General features: G+C 56.3%; 1 protein-coding gene across 2 annotated transcripts in view; it reads left to right on the top strand.

Moving 5' to 3' along the window:
- Window positions 1-16,569, top strand: part of BCOR (BCL6 corepressor) — a 115,480-nt gene that overhangs the window by 24,450 nt on the left and 74,461 nt on the right. The window contains exon 1 of one of the 2 annotated variants that reach the window (XM_058714628.1): window positions 6,590-6,685. The exons of the other annotated variant lie outside the window; for it this stretch is intronic. The gene's annotated coding sequence lies outside the window, so the exon portion shown is untranslated. Of the gene's footprint in view, window positions 1-6,589; window positions 6,686-16,569 lie in introns of those variants that run through there. 2 annotated transcript variants of the gene reach the window in all.

Here is a 16,569-nt window from a genome sequence, read left to right as displayed (position 1 = left end):
CAGGAAGCTGGCACGGCCGCCGGCTGGGCCGGCGCCACTTGGCCGGGCCGGCTGCTCGCTGGAACTCGCGCGGCACCTTCGCGACGAGTCGGGTTCCCGGGTCTCCCGCCCAGTCACCCTGAGCGGCTCCCCCCGCCACCCCCTCCCCGCTCTGTACGTCGTCCTCTCTCCGGAGTCTCCCGGTCTCCGCCCGCCCTCTCAGCTTTTCCCCTCCTCGGTCTGTCTCGGGAGCCCCGTAGCGCAGTCAACCGCCCTTCCCGAGATTCAAAAAGAAGTTTTGTGTTTCCCCGGGGGCAGCAGCCTAATGCTTCCCTTGTTTTCCGGAACAAAGCAGACATTCAGTGGGGAGGGGGCAGGCGCTGACTCCTTCCCCTCCCCGCAGCACCCCGCACCCCTGCAGGTTCAGAACGCTCGCTCCCGGGCCCCGGTGGCCTGGGCATGGGGTGGGGGCCCTCTTTCCCCAGGCTCGACTACAAAAGCCGCGCCGCCCGCGCCCCAGTCTCCCCTAGCCTCTGCCGGGAGCCTGAGAGAAGGCGACATGGTGTTTGGGTGAGGTTCCCAGCCCGGGCTGGGAGGGCGCGCACGCAGCTGTTTACAGTGTGCCTGTGCTGCTGGAAGCTCACCCACCGCCGCCTGACAGCGTGGGGCACCCGCGCGCTGCCAGCTCAGAGGAGGCGCGGAACCGCGAGCCCTCCGGCACTCGGCCCGAGGCCTCCGCAGCCCTGGGGCCAGGGCGCACGGGGAGGCTCGAGGTCTCCGATCGCGCGAGCCTCCTCTAGCCCACAGACCGCCCCCTCCTCCCCAACAATGGCCTGCATCGGGTAGTATATCAAAGGGACTGGAGGGAAGGGGCGAAGAGCTCGCGAGGGGAGCTCACAGCAGCCCCTGCGCCTGGTTCTCAGCAGTCCTTCCCCTCCCAGGGGGAAGTTCTCCGGCTAGAGTAAGCAAAGCACCCCACTCTGGCGACTCGGAGATACCTCTCGCTGCGGGTAGCTCCCCGCAGCCCCGCCCTTCCCGGTGGACTTCCCCCTCACCCCGCCCCCGGGGGGACGGCTGCACTAGCTGTGCCCACGCGAGCTGGGCCTCGTCCGCGCACTGCTGCCTTAGATCCCGCTCCAGCTCTTCCCCTCTCCCGGGCCTGTGGCGGGCCCCCGGCGCCTCCATCGCGTCCTGAAACTTGATCCCGTGTCGGAAGGACAGTGTGTAAACACCAGGCGCGCTCCGAGAGCCCGCGGGAGGGGCCGGGCGAGGGCCGCCGGGGCAGCGCCGAGGCCCCGCGCCCTCGCCCGCCTGCTCGCCCCGGGCACGATCAGCGGGGCCGCCGCCTCGCTCTCTGCCTTCCCAGTTGGCTTAGCTAATTGGAACCGCCGCCGCCGCTACCGCGGCGGCCTCTTGTTGAATTTTCTAGATCGCAACCGTTCAGTCGTGGCTGCCTGCGGCTCCCCTCCCCCTCCCACAGCTGTTATCTCGGCCGGCAACTTGTTGGTGGTGGGGACGCCCCTCCGCTGACCCTGGCCTCAGACTCTGTGTTCACCCCAGCAGTTCGGGGGTGTTTTTTCTGCGGGGCGTGGGAAGGGAGGTAGAGTCTTATCGAACAGTGAGGCTTTGCGCCGGAATCCGAGGCTCGTTTCGGTGAGCACGAATACTATCCAGAGGATCCTCTCGGGCCGAACGCCATCGTCCTTGCTGTCCTGCACCAAGAGTAGTGACAGTCCCCAAGGGGCTTCAGGAGCAACTCCACTAAGTAACTTCAGTTCATTCCAGGAAAATGTTGCAGAAGGGTGGGGGGTGTTGGGAGGCACGAAGATGCCCGCTCTCTCCTGCCCTGCCCCCAATCCCTCTCAGCATTTGGGACTTGCTACAACAGGGTTCTCCTACACCTGGGGCCTAGCCCACCTGAACGAGAGAGGGCCACTTTCCCTCTTGGTTTGAAGTATACCGAGTGGGTCCAGGGGGCACTTGTCTGGAGGTGTACCTCCCTCAAGCTGGGTCAGCTCTACGCTTGTGCCAGCAGGCCCTCCTGGGCCTTGGGTCTCCCCTGGGGAGCCTCCCTTCTCCTTGGCCTGCCACCGTGTACCGTAGCCACATGCCCGTGCTGGATGCAAACTGTGGGGTCTGCAAACTGTTGGCTCTGCATGGGTCTATAGGAGGCCCAGAGCCTGGCCCAATGGCCAAGGTGGAAAGAAGTGAGGCAGTTTGATAGTACCGAAGTATTCAAGAAAACACTGCTCACGATGCTGGAGCACTGCCCTATAACCAACAACCGCCTTAGAATACCTTTTCCTCCGAGTAGAACGTTTTGCTAGTGGGTTTCACAGGCCCAGAGCCGATGTTATAAAAGTGGCTGCACCCCCAGCCCGGAAACGCATAAACACACACAGGCAAACTCCCAGAGGGCTGGGTCTGCAAAGCACCGCTGAGGGGGATCTGTGGCAGCCGGAGAGCGTCAGCTTTTCCTGTGCTGGTTCTGAGAAGGGCGCCTGTTCCCTCCCCTTTGATGGCTCTCTGACAACTGTTAGGGAACAAAGAGGCAAGGCCACTGGCCCATTACCTGTCACTTTCCAACACCTCTTTCCTTCCCTTCTAACTTTTACCCAAATCACCTCTATCTATTCATAACCAGAGCAAGATTTCCAACTCAGTCCATATCGATCTGAGCTACGATAAGAAGGGAATCTATAAAATTAATATTGTAACTTGGTGTCCGGGACGGCACTTTGGTAGGTCAAGTTCACCTAGGTCTTTGGCGTCCAATCAGATAATTGAAGTTATTTCCCCCATTGCTAGTTTCTCTTCTCTTTCTGTAGTGGAAAAAAAAAATGCTCAAAGATGTTTATTCTCCTTCACCCCTATCCTACCAGTCTGTGACAACCTTGTTTCTGTGCAGGGTAAAGTGAATTCCTGTGTTTTGATAAAGAAGAGAGTAATTTGTGTTCCTCCTCAGGCCTGAAAAGATAATTATGTGTCCTGGGAGCTCGCTCTTCTGGCTCTCTAACAGACAATCTGGATTCTCTTTCTGGAGCAGGAGTGCTTCCGTGTCCCAGCCCCCTCATCGTCGCCCCCTTCCCTCTGTCACCACCCAGCCATCACCAGGTCCTTGGGTGGGCCACATGGCCCGAGGGTTTCTTTCTTGAAGGCTAGGGGTACCTCAGAAGACCTTGAGGCTCTGAGTCTGGTATCAGGCATTCACGTTCCATTGACTGTGCGAAGAATATTCTGAGCCATTGGAATTCCTTTTCCATCTCCCTGAAAGCTTAAGCCAAGAGCTCCCCATGGGGCCTATGGTGATGGATGTCCTGAGGCCAGAGGAAGGAGCCATCATGGTGGGAAGAGTTGAGTGCTTGCCCGCAGGACTTAGACCTGACCCAAAGCAAAATGCAAACAGCGACCAAATAAATAAAAGAAAGAAAGAAAGAAAGAAAGAAAGAAAGAAAGCAACTAGCTCCGTCCACCTGGTAGCTGGCTCGGAAACAGATCCTACCCAACCCCACCCCGCAACTAGTAAAGCCTGGGGGCAAACCATTCCTTCGGCCTCCCTTTAGCTCGACTTACGACTTACGGGTGGTGCAGTTAAGCATACCAGGAAGCTGAGAGGCATCCACTACTCCTCACTTCCCCTGGCGCTGGGCTCGGCTTGGCTGAACTCGCCGTTCCTGTCTTTTTAGAGGAGCTGGTTGTGTTCCCGAAGCAGGATCGCACTGTGCCGCCTCCCTAGGGGTCCTCAGCTATTGATTTTTAATATCCGTATTCAATATTGTGTATTAAATATTGAATCCATGCACGAGAGGATGTGATGCAAATCACCAGCCGTGCCTGAGACTTTAATAGTTGTTTTATTGCCCGGAAACCACAGTTGGACGCAAGGCATCCTGCAGCCCAGGCTGGGGGCGGGGATGACAGGCAGAGAGGAGAACCGAGCAGACAAGCAAAGCCAGGCCTCCCAAAGATACAAGACCTCTGGAGTAGCCACTGCTGAGGGCACGGCCAGGCACTGACAGCCCAGCAGGGCAGGTGGGCCGAGGGCCAGCTCTCAGGCGGCTATGGAAAGAGCGGGCCGTTCGGTGAAACCTGGGTAGAGGAAGAGGTGTGGGGCTGTGTCCTTCCTTCCTGGACTTCCCTAACTGGACTGTTCATTCCTGTCCGGCCATCCCCCTCCCCCTCCCCATGGATCTTCACCCAGACAGACAGACACACACACACAGACACACACACACACACACACACACACACACACACACAGCTGTTGAACAGGAAAGTGAACTTGGGGGCAGGAAATTCAGGCCTTGGGCCTCCTCCACCACTCTTAGCTCTATGACCTTGGTACAGACCTCTCTTAACGTCTCTGGGCCCTATTTCCCTCCTCTGCCAATGGGGGTAATGCTATCTGCCTTACCTCCCTCACAGCCCGGCGGTGAGGCTGGCACAAATGAGATAATATTCAGGGAAAAGGCTTTTGTAGACTGTCAGGCCCCACCGTAGGCAGGCTGAGGGATTAGTGTTGGCTTTCCCTTTATACTCCCCCTCTCCTGCAGGCTGTGTCTCCCGGCTGGCTTCTTTCTCTCCGGCATGAGCCCCCTCCTCCATTATGGGCTCCTCTCCTCCTCTCCCTTGGCCACCTCCACTCCGTCTCCCGGGCTCCTGGCTCAGTGTGGCTCTGAGCTCAGACTAGGCACTCAGGTTTCGAGGACGCCCAGCAGGAGACAGGAAGGGCAAGAACAACTCTGAGTGTGTGTGCGGTGGGGGTGGGTATAGCTAGTGTGTACAAGGCCAACAGCCGCAGGAAAGCGCTGGGCTCGAGCTGGGGTTTAGGGGAGTGCGGTTGGGGGAAGCAGTGAGTTGGGTGTGCTGCTGGCCCAGTGGAGGGGCTGCTGGGCTCACTGTGGGGGCAGTGGGAGGGAGTGGCGAAGAACCTGAGGCTGGGGACCACTGTTTCGGGAAGTCCAGTCTTGATTACCGATTGTTGGAAAGCCAGGGCGTGGGCTTTGCCACAAGAGTCTTAAGATCGGGAAACCCAAATGTGAATTAGGTGGAGGGTGGCGACCCTCCAGCGCCCTCCAAGGCAGATAAACAGTTGCCTGAGGCCCCCAGGAGGAAGACCAGAGTTCTCCCAATGGCCGCGCTCGAGCCCTGAGAAAGTGCTGAACTCCTCTAGCCCATATCTTTGTCTGGGGCTCAGGGAGGGGCAGAGACCAGAGGGGTCCCTATTAGCTAAGACCACCCCGGGGACCCCGCCGTGTGCTAGGAAGGCTCAAGCTGACTCGCCAAGCTCATTCAGGCCCAACAGAGACCAGCTCTGGCAGTAAGCTCCGCGGGGAATCCGCGTCGTTGTCCCCTGGGCGCGCGAAGTGGGGTATGCCAGGCCGGGCCTGGCCGTGCACGTCTCCGCGTCGGGGCTCGGGCGTCTGCTGCTGCCTGCGTTTCCGGGTCTGCGGCGGAGCCTCCCCGGCTCTCTCCTCCCGCTTTGTCTCGCTGCCAGCTCTTCGCCTGCCCTCGCCAGCCTCCTGGGTCGGCTGGTCGCGCTCTTCCTCTCCGAGTGCATCTTGGCATTTACGCTGCCTCGTTCTCGCGCGTGTGACCCCCTTGGCCCCACCCGAGCTCAGCCCGACCTCTTCCCGCGGGCTAGTTGGCACTGCCTGAGGATCGCTGCGAGTGTCCACTCCTTGCGCCCCCTCCCCCGACCCAGAACTGACGTGTGCGGGGCTTTGCGACCGCCGGGACTGAAACATCCCGAAGTTCTGCTTTAGCGCCCCAAAGCAAACCCAAGAGGGTCGGAGTGTCCCTCACTGCGTTCCGTGATGCTCCCAGCCCTAGGCAGCAACTGAAGGGGGGCTTTTAGGAGACCTACTTTCCAGAGTGAAGGGGGGACTCTTCAGCGGCCGACCTCGAGCCGTCTGTGGCGTTCTCCGAACTTGAGACTGTAAGCCGCGGAGCAGAATTGGACTACAGGATTCTGCCGCTGACCCGAAAGTTGGCCAGACGTCTGGGTCCGGGTAGAGGTGTCCGGAGTGCGTGTGCATGTGCGGATCGCAGGGACTCTCGATGGATTAGCTGCTACAAAGCGGGGGAGGGGGCGCTGGCCTCGGGCGCCCGGGCCGGGGGCCTGAGAACACCCTAGGCCACCGGACAGGTGAAGACACCCTTCCGAGCCCGGCCCCTCCCCCTGGGCCCGCACACGGCCGGCCTTTGAGGTGGAAACGGCGTCCAACTCCTTGAAAGTAAACTTGCCGCGAGGGGAGCGAAGGAGGGAGGGGGCTGGCAGGAGTGTCTGCGTCGGGAAGGCTTGTGTCAAGTTTCAACCCCTAATGACACTCGGTGGCAAGGTGCCAAGGCCCTGGGAACGGCGGCAGGGGGAAGGGCGGCCGGGGTCCGGGTGAGAGTGACCGCGCCGTGGGGCCGGACTCGCGAACCCCGAGGCGCACGGCGCGCTCTCCGGCCGGAGGAGGCCGGGGGGCGGGGGCGGCGGGCGGGGAGGGGGCGCTCCGAGAGCCGCCTGAGCGGAGAGGAGCGCAGGCATCTTCCGCAATCCATTCATGCACTGAAGCGCGTGCAGAGCTGCTGATCGCTGCCATTGTTACTCGCGGGCGGTGTGGGAGCCGAGCCTCCACTCTGGCGAGAGATAAATGGCCTCTGACAGCCCCTCCTCGCCAAGAGAGCTCCTCGGATTTCACCGCGCGGCGGCTCTCAGGTCTGTGCCTCGCTCGCTTCCCGGTGAGAACCTTTAAATCAGCCTCCCGGCCCTCCCTCCTCTCCGCCGCTGCCCCCCGCCTGCTCAGGCCCCGGCAGGGCCCCGGGCGCGTCGCGCGCCGTCTCTGGCCCCCTCCCCGCCTGGGGGGGGGACGAGGTGGGGAGCTCCGGGAGGACCCGGAGGCCGCGGGGGAAGCGACTGGAGCCCCCCGCCCCGGGTCCGCACCTCCCCCGGAGCGGAGCCCCGCGCCCCGCCTCCGCGCCCACAAGATGGATCAGGCTACCGTGCGGAGAGCGGGCTGTAAATATTTAAAAAGTCTCTCGCGCGCCGGCGGTAATGGCTTTCGCAGTCGGAATGTGTGCTAGGAGAAGAGAGAAACGGCGATGTGTGTAGTGTTGCGAGGTGGGGGAATTGTTCCTGTGCCTCCCCCACCCGGTCCAGGGTGGGCTGCAGGTTCCGGCTTCCCGATTTCCCGCCCTCCGCCTCTCCACGGCCGCGTCCCACGGTAGCGTCGAGAACACCAGTCGATAGGGAACTTGAGCATGGAAGGGCGACGCAGATCCGGACGAGGTGACCTGGAGCCACTATCCCCTTCGGGGTCTCTCAAGGTCCTAGGCTAGAACTGGCCGGAGATCCCTCGTCCAGATCCGCTTCTCGCTGATGCACGGGGGAGGGCGGGAAAAGCACAGGTTAGAACCCCCTGAGTTTGTGCGGTCGCTAAAGCCTGGGCCAGGGTTTCTGCAGCGGGGGCCTGGGCCCTGTTTGTGCCTTGGCTCCCCTCCCCGTGCCTCTCTTAAGCCTCGATCCACTCCAAAGGCGAGCCCTTCCCCCGGCCTCCCCGCCCCCCCCCCCCGCCCCTTCTGAATCTGAAAGTAGCTTTGTGGCTGCTGGGACAGAAACCTGGGAGGTGGCGACGCGGAGAGATGGGGTGGGGGGCGGTGCCTAGCGCCCAGGCTTAGTGGAGGTCACACGTGGATGTGGAGGGGGATCTTTTGCTTCTCTGGCGAGTGTGGGCCTGGGATCTTTAAGGCCGCTCCCGGCCGGATGGAAGAGGTGGGGGAGGGGGCATCCAGTCTACCCGGCTGGGAGAGGCTTAATGGGCCCACCACAGGGTGTGTGCCGGGTGAGGCTGTCGCCTTTGCCAGCAGCCCCTCCCTGGCGGGGCGGGGGCGCCGAGTTGCCCAGGGCTGGGGCGGGCCGGGCGCCACGGGTTCGAGGAGAAGATTGCAGGGGTGTGCGCCCAGGCTGGGGCTGCCCCCCTGCACTCCTCCGCTCCGCCCGCTCGGGGACCCGCCAAAGTGTGGGTGCTGGCGGCGTGTCAGGGCGCGCCAGGGCTGCTCTCCGCGTTCGAGCGCGTGGAGCTCCCGACTCCTGGCATCCCCGTGCGCGCTCCGCTTCCAGGGGCTTGTGTTGTGCCCTGCTCGCTTGTTTGTCTCGTGTGAGTCTCGTAAACCGCCCTGATTTATTACCCAGACTAAATGCTTAATTTGTGAATATGAAACAGATTAAAAGGGGCGGGGGGGGGGAGGGGGCTTGAGGTCGGCATATTTTAGCAATCAGACCAAAGCAGCCCGGCAGATGTTTCAAATTTGTCGACATTTTCAGGCTCATGTGGAAAGGCAGCCAGAATGGTCAAGAGGTCTTCTCCTTCCTTCAACCTGAGAACTTGGCAGTGATCAAAAGGAGGTGATTAGTAGCTGCAGTGAAAAGACACCGGCAGGCAAGGAGTTAACAGAGGCTGAGCCCTTTACCTCCAGGATTGGGATTGGAGTTGTTGGGGGGGGGGGGGGGGGGACCTGGTCACAAAGGCTAGAGACATCCCTGCTGAAAAGGCTCAAGTCCCAGAAGCCTACTCTGAAGAACAAAGTAGAGGATCCATTTAAAAGTTAATTTAGTAAATAAACTTTATTGCCGATGAAACAAACAAGAAAGATGGAAACACCAGCTGCAAATGGCCAACAGATAATAAAAATAGTTTGATGTGGCCGAATGTGCTTGTGCCTTTCGCCAGGCTTCACACAGGCCTCACCGGAGCACCCTCTCCCTTTGGAGAGCCCTGACGTGTGCAGGCGGTATTTTTTGGCATTTGTCATTTTTAGGCAACTTCACACATCAAAGGCGAGCACGGTGTGCTCTGGGGCTCCCTGGTTGCAGCCGCCCAGTGAAGCAGATACAATTTCTATAAATTGGCCTTCTCCTCTGGGTTTTGATTGATCATCACCATATGAGATTATTGAAAGTCTAATGTCTCATTTCACTTTCTCCAAGGGGTGAGGAGGGGGACAGTTTATTGGAAGTCAGGCCACGTGAAGACTCTGGTGTTGTGCAATCGTAATTTCCATTAGCCCGGGTAGATCACCCTCTGGAAACTCCCATGCATCTCCTGCCCAGTCCTTGTATCCCCTCCCCACCCCCCCCCTCCAGGTCTCAGCTTCTGCCTTTAACAGGTACAGTCCAACCAGCGCCTTCTGGAGCCTTTGTAGTTGTAAGGAGACAATGGCTGTTGACTAAAACAAGGCAACAAAAGATTCCTTTTTAAACATATTTATTATAACTCACGAATCCCCTCTTGAGAATTGTTGCCTACTCCAAACTTTTTTGTTCCCCTTTGCCTCGGTGCTATCTTTCGTTTTATTAAAGTTGATTATGGTTCCTCTGCCTTGTCCTCAGCCAGACAAAGGCTTAGGGAAAGTCAGAGAACGTGTTAATTATATGTTTCTTGTAAACCGACTTTTCATTTCCCCCGAACACATTTAGTTGGCTTGGTGTTTAGTTTAACACTCAATTGCTGCAAATATGCTGCTTAAAAATGCTGTCTTTATTAAAACAAATAAATGAATGCAAAGACCTTTCTAATTCCAACTCGCGTGGGCTAGAAACAGAACAGAAAACCGAAATCGAGAGCAAGAACGAAGGAAAGGCAGCGGGGAAGGGAGAGAAAAGAGACCAGGACACACACACACACACACACACACACACACACACACACACACAATTTCTTCTGCCATCCCTCCCCCAGCCGTGTTAAACTGGTCCATACAATTGTCCCTCACTGAGCCCTGCAGCTCACCAGCCCGCCTGGATTTTCCATCACTTGGCGCCTAAGGCTATCATTAGCTGAGAATGGACAACCTCTACCTGCTGGCAGCCCATCACTTACCAGCGGGGGGAGGCTGGCTGCAGGCTCCCGTGCCTGGGCTGGGCCCCATTTGCTCAACCCGAGAGGGGTCCTTGGTTCTTGCCCCTGGGTGCACTGGTGCCTAATTAAACTCTATCCAGGGCAACGTGCACTAAATATACGGAGGCTGAGAGGAAGCTGGGAGGAAAAGGGGGTCATTACCTGGGCAGAGAAAGTGACTCTTCTGAGAGACAGGAGGACGGGATCCCTCTGATCACACTTTCTGTTTACCCTCAGCAGAGCCTCTGAGCGCACATTAACTGTCTTGCTGAAATCAAGGAGAAATGGAAATTAGGAAGGAAAAAAAAAATCTAGAGCCCACAGATAACTAAACAGGGTCCGTGTCACCACCAGGCAGGAGGGAGGTCGACCGTAGCTCCAAACAGACAATGCTAGCTGCAGAAAAATGACTCGGGTGCCCTTGTGGCATTGGAGTTATAGCTCATGTGCCACGGCCCCGTCGCACGCAGGAGCTGGAGCCGTATAAATGGCTGTGAGGACAGAAAGGAACGGATATGTCAGGAGCCCAAGGACCAGGTGTGTGTTGTGAAGCCAATCAGACCGTGGCAAAGCAAGGGGAGAGTCCCCAGCTGAAGGCCGGGGACCCCACTAAGACCTGGGCCCCCGGCAGGATCAAAATGGCCTGACCTGGGGATACAGTGACAGCCTGCAAGCAGGAGTGTGTGCAGAACCCCTAGAACAGGCAGGCCCCCAGGGCTTTAATTGAGTCCCCACTGTACCCGGCTCAAGAAGTCGCTTCTGGAGCGTTACAGGTGCTAGCTCGAGGTGACCCGTTACTGGCAAAAGGAAGACCAGAACCCAGAGCTCCCTGCTTCGGGAAATGGAGTCAGAGGAGGAGGGTGGCTTGTGGTTAGAGGGAGATCCAGGGATGCTCTTGGTCACTGCAGAGGAGGCCCAGTGTTTTAGTCGTTCAGCATTTATTAAACACTTGCTGTGTGCAAAGCGCTACGCAAGCCACGGTGCTGCGAGGCCTCCAAGGCATGATGAGCAGGGGACCCTGGGTCCTTTTTCTGTGCCTGGGGGCAAAGGCCTTAAAGGAGAAGGGAAGAAAGAAGCCGACCACTCTCAGCCCACAAGGGAGGTTTACAGCGGGGCAGCCTGGACTGTGAGACTGTTCTCCCAGACGTGGAGGTGGCAGGGAGGACATCTGGAGCAGGCCCGTCACTTCAGTTTCCTGGCGGGGCCTGTGTTTCCTCGGGCAGGCCGGGAGAAGGAGTCTAAAGCAAATCCCTGCGCCGAGCGCTCCCTGCACTTGTGTCTGTTGTCCTGGACAAATAGGAGACTGTAGCTTATCCCCAAAAGCTCCTGGACAAATGTAGGCTCTCTGGGGGAGCTGGTAAGGGAATACTGCCTCCCTTAACAAAACAAACCCGAGACTCTCCAAGGTTTAGCACTGGAAACGGAATCTCCCAGCAGAGAAGGGGAGCTGGCTCAAGTGCCCCCCCCAACTCCGTGCCCCCCGGATTCCACCTGCCCCTTGGGGCGCTCGCAGTGTGATCACAGGTGCCCTCCCTGCAGCCATCTGGCCTCGGCCCAGCCTCCGCTCTTGGTTTCCCTAAGCAGAGGCGAAACATGCTGGAGCCTTCAAAGCACATTCCTAAACACTAAGGGAGATCTGCGGGGAAGTGAAAACAAAGAGGCCCAAAGAGTGTTGGAGCGGTTCAGCTTACAGAGTCTGTGGGCCAACAGGGCTGGCCCAAGTTCAGTCAGACTCCCTGGCTGTGGGCCAGCCGGCGCTGGCAGCGTGCCCTTTCCAGCCCACCACTCAGCCCTGCGTTGGCCCCCAGACCTGGTCACACCCTCGCACCCAGCCCAGACCCCAGGAAGCCCTGGCCGCCCCTGGGGTTTGCTGGTTCCAGAGGCGGTCAACGGTCCCCGCGGCCCCTTAACCCAGAACTTCGCAAGAGCGAGCGGGTTGCCAGCGGGCCGGCCCCTCGGGGTGCCCTGTTGGGTCTGGGGGTGGCCCAAGCCCCCAACTGGGCCTTGAGCAGCCATCTTGGGCAGCTGTGAACACTTGGTCACTGTTTCCCCGTGTGCGTCATAAAAATATCACATTCCGTGTGCTAACTTGTGATAAGCGTGACATCCAGGCCCCAAGAGGTGCCCACACACGTAACAGGGAGAGCATCAGACCCAGGGCCCTTTACGGAAGGTGAGTGTTCATACGACATCTAGCCCCTCTTGTTTGTTAGGCGTTGTGCTTGTGGCTGTTGGGGGTGGCCGAGGGAGACCCCAGGCCCCGGGGGCCCCTCCTAAGGAGAACTTAATAATTTCCCCCAAGAGAGAGAAGCCCCACGGAGCTGAAAACCCCACTGTGCCCGCACTAACTAAACCCAGGAGAAAGAGCCTCCCTTGGTTTTCCTCCTCAGGCATATATTTTTCAAGCCAAAGGGTGGATGGTGTATTTCTGCCCACTTTCCACTTACAGCTGGATAACTAGGGATCCCCACCTCCCCCCCCCCCCCCCCCCCCGCCAGCTCTGAGCTTCTGACCTGCTGAACAGGCACACTTGGGAACGGGGAGTTCTGTGCTTTCTTTCCTGAGGTTCCACTCAGACAATGTCACTCACGGTAGCGGCAGATGTTACGGGCAACACCTTCATGTGCCTCAAAATTCTAAGGATAGATATCAAGGGTGTGCAGAGAAGTAAGCCCCTCCCACCCCCAGTCCTCAGTCACCCGGTTTGCCTCTCTGTAGGGAGTCAGTGCGCCCGAATTCTTGCTTACTCTCCCCGAGATGGTCTATTAAGGCTAATTCTTTTTTTAAAAAGTTTCTTTTATTTTTAAAAACCCCAAACCCACATAAAAATCGAAGGAACAGTACAATGAACACCCATATAGGAAGGCAGATTTTTCAAAAGCGCTATATTTATTCAACACGCCTACCCTTGGAAAGAATTCAAAACCCCTTCAAAGATCTGAATTAATTTAACTTTATCTTAAAATGTTAGTTAGAGGGGCGCCTGGGTGGCTAGTTCGGTTAAGCGTCCAACTCTTGGTTTCAGCTTTAGTCATGATCTTGCGGTTCGTGAGTTCAAGCCCCACATCGGGCTCTGTGCTGACAGCGCGGAGCCTGCTTGGGATTCTCTGTCTCCCTCTCTTTCTGCCCCTCCCCCGCTCTCTCTTTCTCTCTCTCAAAAATAAATGTTTTTTTTAACATTAGTTAGGAATACTTTGCCCTCGTAGATACGTTGCTTGTCTATCCTTCCCCGCCTGCCCTCAGCACCTTATCAGAGTGAGCCTTTAGTAAATCTTGTGGGGTTCAACAGCAAAGACCACGCAGTAGTTGGCAGGGTGGAGCCAGACTGCCGGGTCGGAAATCTGGCTCGCCACCTGACTAGTCGCATGGCTGTAAGCAGTTACTCTTGGGGCCTCACTTTGCCCACCTGTAAAATGGAGGGTGATGATACGACAGATTTCAGAATGTTGGGAGAATTAAATTGGTTGATAGACATGCATCACTTAACATGGTGCCTGGCATAAATATACATCTCTCTATCTCTATCTATCTATATTATATCTATATCTATATCTATATCTATATCTATATCTATATCTATATCTACATAGTGCTTAATAGGTACTGGGGAGACGGGAGATTTAAACACATTTGGTATCAACTTTGCTTTGGCGATTGCACGTGAGTCGTTTGGCCCCGAGTTCATGGCCTCCGGGTTTTCACTGGTAACCGTGAGAGAGGCCCCAGGAAAGCCGGAATGCAGCTGTATAATCCTCCCCCTGAGAGAATTGCCCTAGCTCAGCTCCGCTCCGTGCTGAGGCAGAGTAGCGTCGAAGGGGCAAGGGTTTCCCGTGGACAGCTTCCACACTCATGGAGAGTTCCTAGCCATGCTTATTAAAAAGGCATTTGGAGAAAAAGTCTACACGCGCCCCCCCCCCTTCCCCGCCCCATTTTGTAGTCTAGCTGGTTGCTGCCCTGCTGATAGAACCATCTAGCATTGACTTTAGGGACAGAGCCGGGAAGAGCATGCCCCTCTCTGTCGGGGAGTTTCAGGCTCACAAAGGCCCACTTCGGGCCCAAGTTGAGGGTCAGACAGGCAAGTGGGTGCGATCCCAGGAGTCGCCCTGTCTGACAAGTTGGAGAGGGTCTTATGGACCCCCAGACGAAGTTGTCCCGGATGCTCTTCACATAGGAATGGTTGAATGGTGGGTGTCTTAACAGCCAGAGGCAAGAGAGGACACGGGAAAGATAAAGAAATTTGTTTAAAGGTATGCTTTGCTCTGTGCTATAAAATACTATGCCTAATGTTAGGCTTTGACGGCTGTAATATCTGACCTTGACATTGTAGTGTTTCTGCCATATAATTTAATTAACGTGTGATGCTGGCACGATGCCAGAGAAGTCAAACGTTCTGACAGCTCTTGGAAGCCACATAAGTCCCTTTGAAGTTCCCCCCAGTGAACGAGCACACGGAGAAACCTCCTAAGGTTGAGGACAGCCCCCGAGACGGGGCACAGAAATTTAGCTGTGTTCTGGTTACATTGGATGGCACTGGCCAAGCCACCAGCTGACCTGTCACAGTTCTAGAGGCCTGCCGTGGTTTCTGGGGGCCCCAACCACCGCGAGTGGCTCCTTGAGGAAGAATAACTCATCCTACATCAGGGACCACATGCGGAGGTCTCCTGTTTGCAGACTTTTCTCCACCAAATGTTTTCTTCTTGTTCCACTTGGCCTCTCACCAAATCATCGAGCTTCATACAGGAACATAAATTAGATAAGAGGCATATTAACTAAGGACAAAAAGGACTATATACATCCACTCCGCACATAATTAACACTCACTAGGCACTTACCAAGGCTCTGGGCATTTATGGCAGGGAACAAAACAGTGCCTTGGCCATCATAAAACTCCATTTTACTGGAGAGAGAAAGAGGATAAATAAATGGGCAAAAATACGTAGGTAGTGATTTAGATTGTGATGCATGTTATGAAGAATTAAGAAGGGTGAGGGGATAGGGAGAAGGTGGGGTTCCCTTTTAGATCGGAGACTGTGCACTGGGAGTCTGGGGTTGGCAGGATCACGTTGCTTAGGCGATGTATCAGTCCAGTGCTTGCCACAATTATGCTGTGTAACAAACGACCTCAAAACCTAGTAGTTTACATCAATAAGAATTTATTTCTCACCTACGTGTCTGTGAGTCACCTGTGGTTAAGCTCTTCTAGACTGGGTTCAGTTAGGCTTGACTCCCAAGCGTGGGTTGGGTCTGGTCTCCTGCATGTGTCCCTCTTCCTCTGTGGCTAAGTGGGCCACCTGGAGCACGTTCTTCTCACGGCAGTGGCAAAAGCGCGCGAGAGAGGGCAGAGTGGAAGGGCCATGACTGTGAAGTCCTAGTCTTGGAACTTGTACGCTGTTATTTCTGCTTACATTCCGTTGGCCAAAAGACGACATCAAGGGACAGGAGGTACACTCCGTGTCCGGCGGGATGAATGGCAAAGTCCCACGGCACAAGGGTGTGGATACAGGGTGAAGTGAAGAATTGAGAACAGTAATGCAATCTGAAACAGATGGTTCAAACCAAAACTATGTATCTCTAGCTATGGCATTTATATATACAAATACATATATCAAATGATATAACCGCCCTTGCTAGAATCTTCTGTTTTAGATTAAATTTAAATAAATCCATGCAGTAATTACACATTAGCATCCCTGAGGTGGTTCATTATGGGACCAGAGGCTTCTGGGTCATGGCCACAAACCTCAGGAAACCTGGGAAGATGGACCAAGACCATCTCAGTGCTCAGAGAGAAGGCCGTTGATAAAGAACTTTCTTCCTGCCTGAACTCCCCTCGTGGGGCTGGTGAAGGTGGGAAAAGCCAGAGGGGACCCCCGCCCGGAGACCCAGCACGTGTCCTTGCGGGCCTCTGAGCACGTGTTGGAGTGACACAAATCTGGAGTAGGACCCAAGAGGTGTCACACTGGGCCTCGCTCTGCTACTAAGTAGACGTTTAGCTAAGTCTCACTGGCTGTTTAGGACATCTAGGCTCATGCATTCGCTGTATTAGGGCATAGGACAAGAGCTCCCAGAACTTTCTTGCAGTTCTTTTTCGCCTAGCCCAGTCTGTCCTTCCTCATGACATCCTTGAATAATGTGAGAGGGATCCCTAAGTGTCTCTTCAGCAAGCGATGATGTTTCAAATCGGGCCTCTCTTCAATGAATTCCTCCAGGGCTCTGCAGTCAGCCAAGTCCTGGAACCTGGCCCTTCCCTTCAGGAAGGAAAGCGTGCTGTTCAATTGATTCCGATGGCTAATGGAATCTAACCGCCTTTGCCCAAAGTGATTCCAATGAAAGGAATCCACTGTATAAAAATCCAAGGTAAGCAGAGATAATGGAGCGCAGGGGCAGATGTTTCATGGTGGGGCCCCGTGGGGATTCAGACCATCTCTTATTTGGGAGAACTCTGACTCCTGTCTCCAAAGGTGCGCTAATCTTCCGTAACGAATCCTAGCCTAGAAGTAGAAGGGGGACCAGCTGGGTATAACCGCCTCTTAGACCAGCCGCCATCACGGAGCGCGCTGGGCATTCCTCACACTGTAGCTGAGTCTCCGATTTCACTGGCAACTTTGCTTGATTTAACGGGGTCTGTCTTGACCTTATCCGTGTCGGAACCTCCCAGAGGCTCCTGTATGCTTTCAGCCTTCATTCCCCCCGTTAGATGATGATA

The sequence above is a fragment of the Neofelis nebulosa genome, chromosome X, assembly GCF_028018385.1.
Source record: "Neofelis nebulosa isolate mNeoNeb1 chromosome X, mNeoNeb1.pri, whole genome shotgun sequence".
NCBI classification, from domain to species: domain Eukaryota; kingdom Metazoa; phylum Chordata; class Mammalia; order Carnivora; family Felidae; genus Neofelis; species Neofelis nebulosa.
Note: the sequence above shows the minus strand (reverse complement) of the source record. Positions and strands in the feature narration are given on the sequence as shown.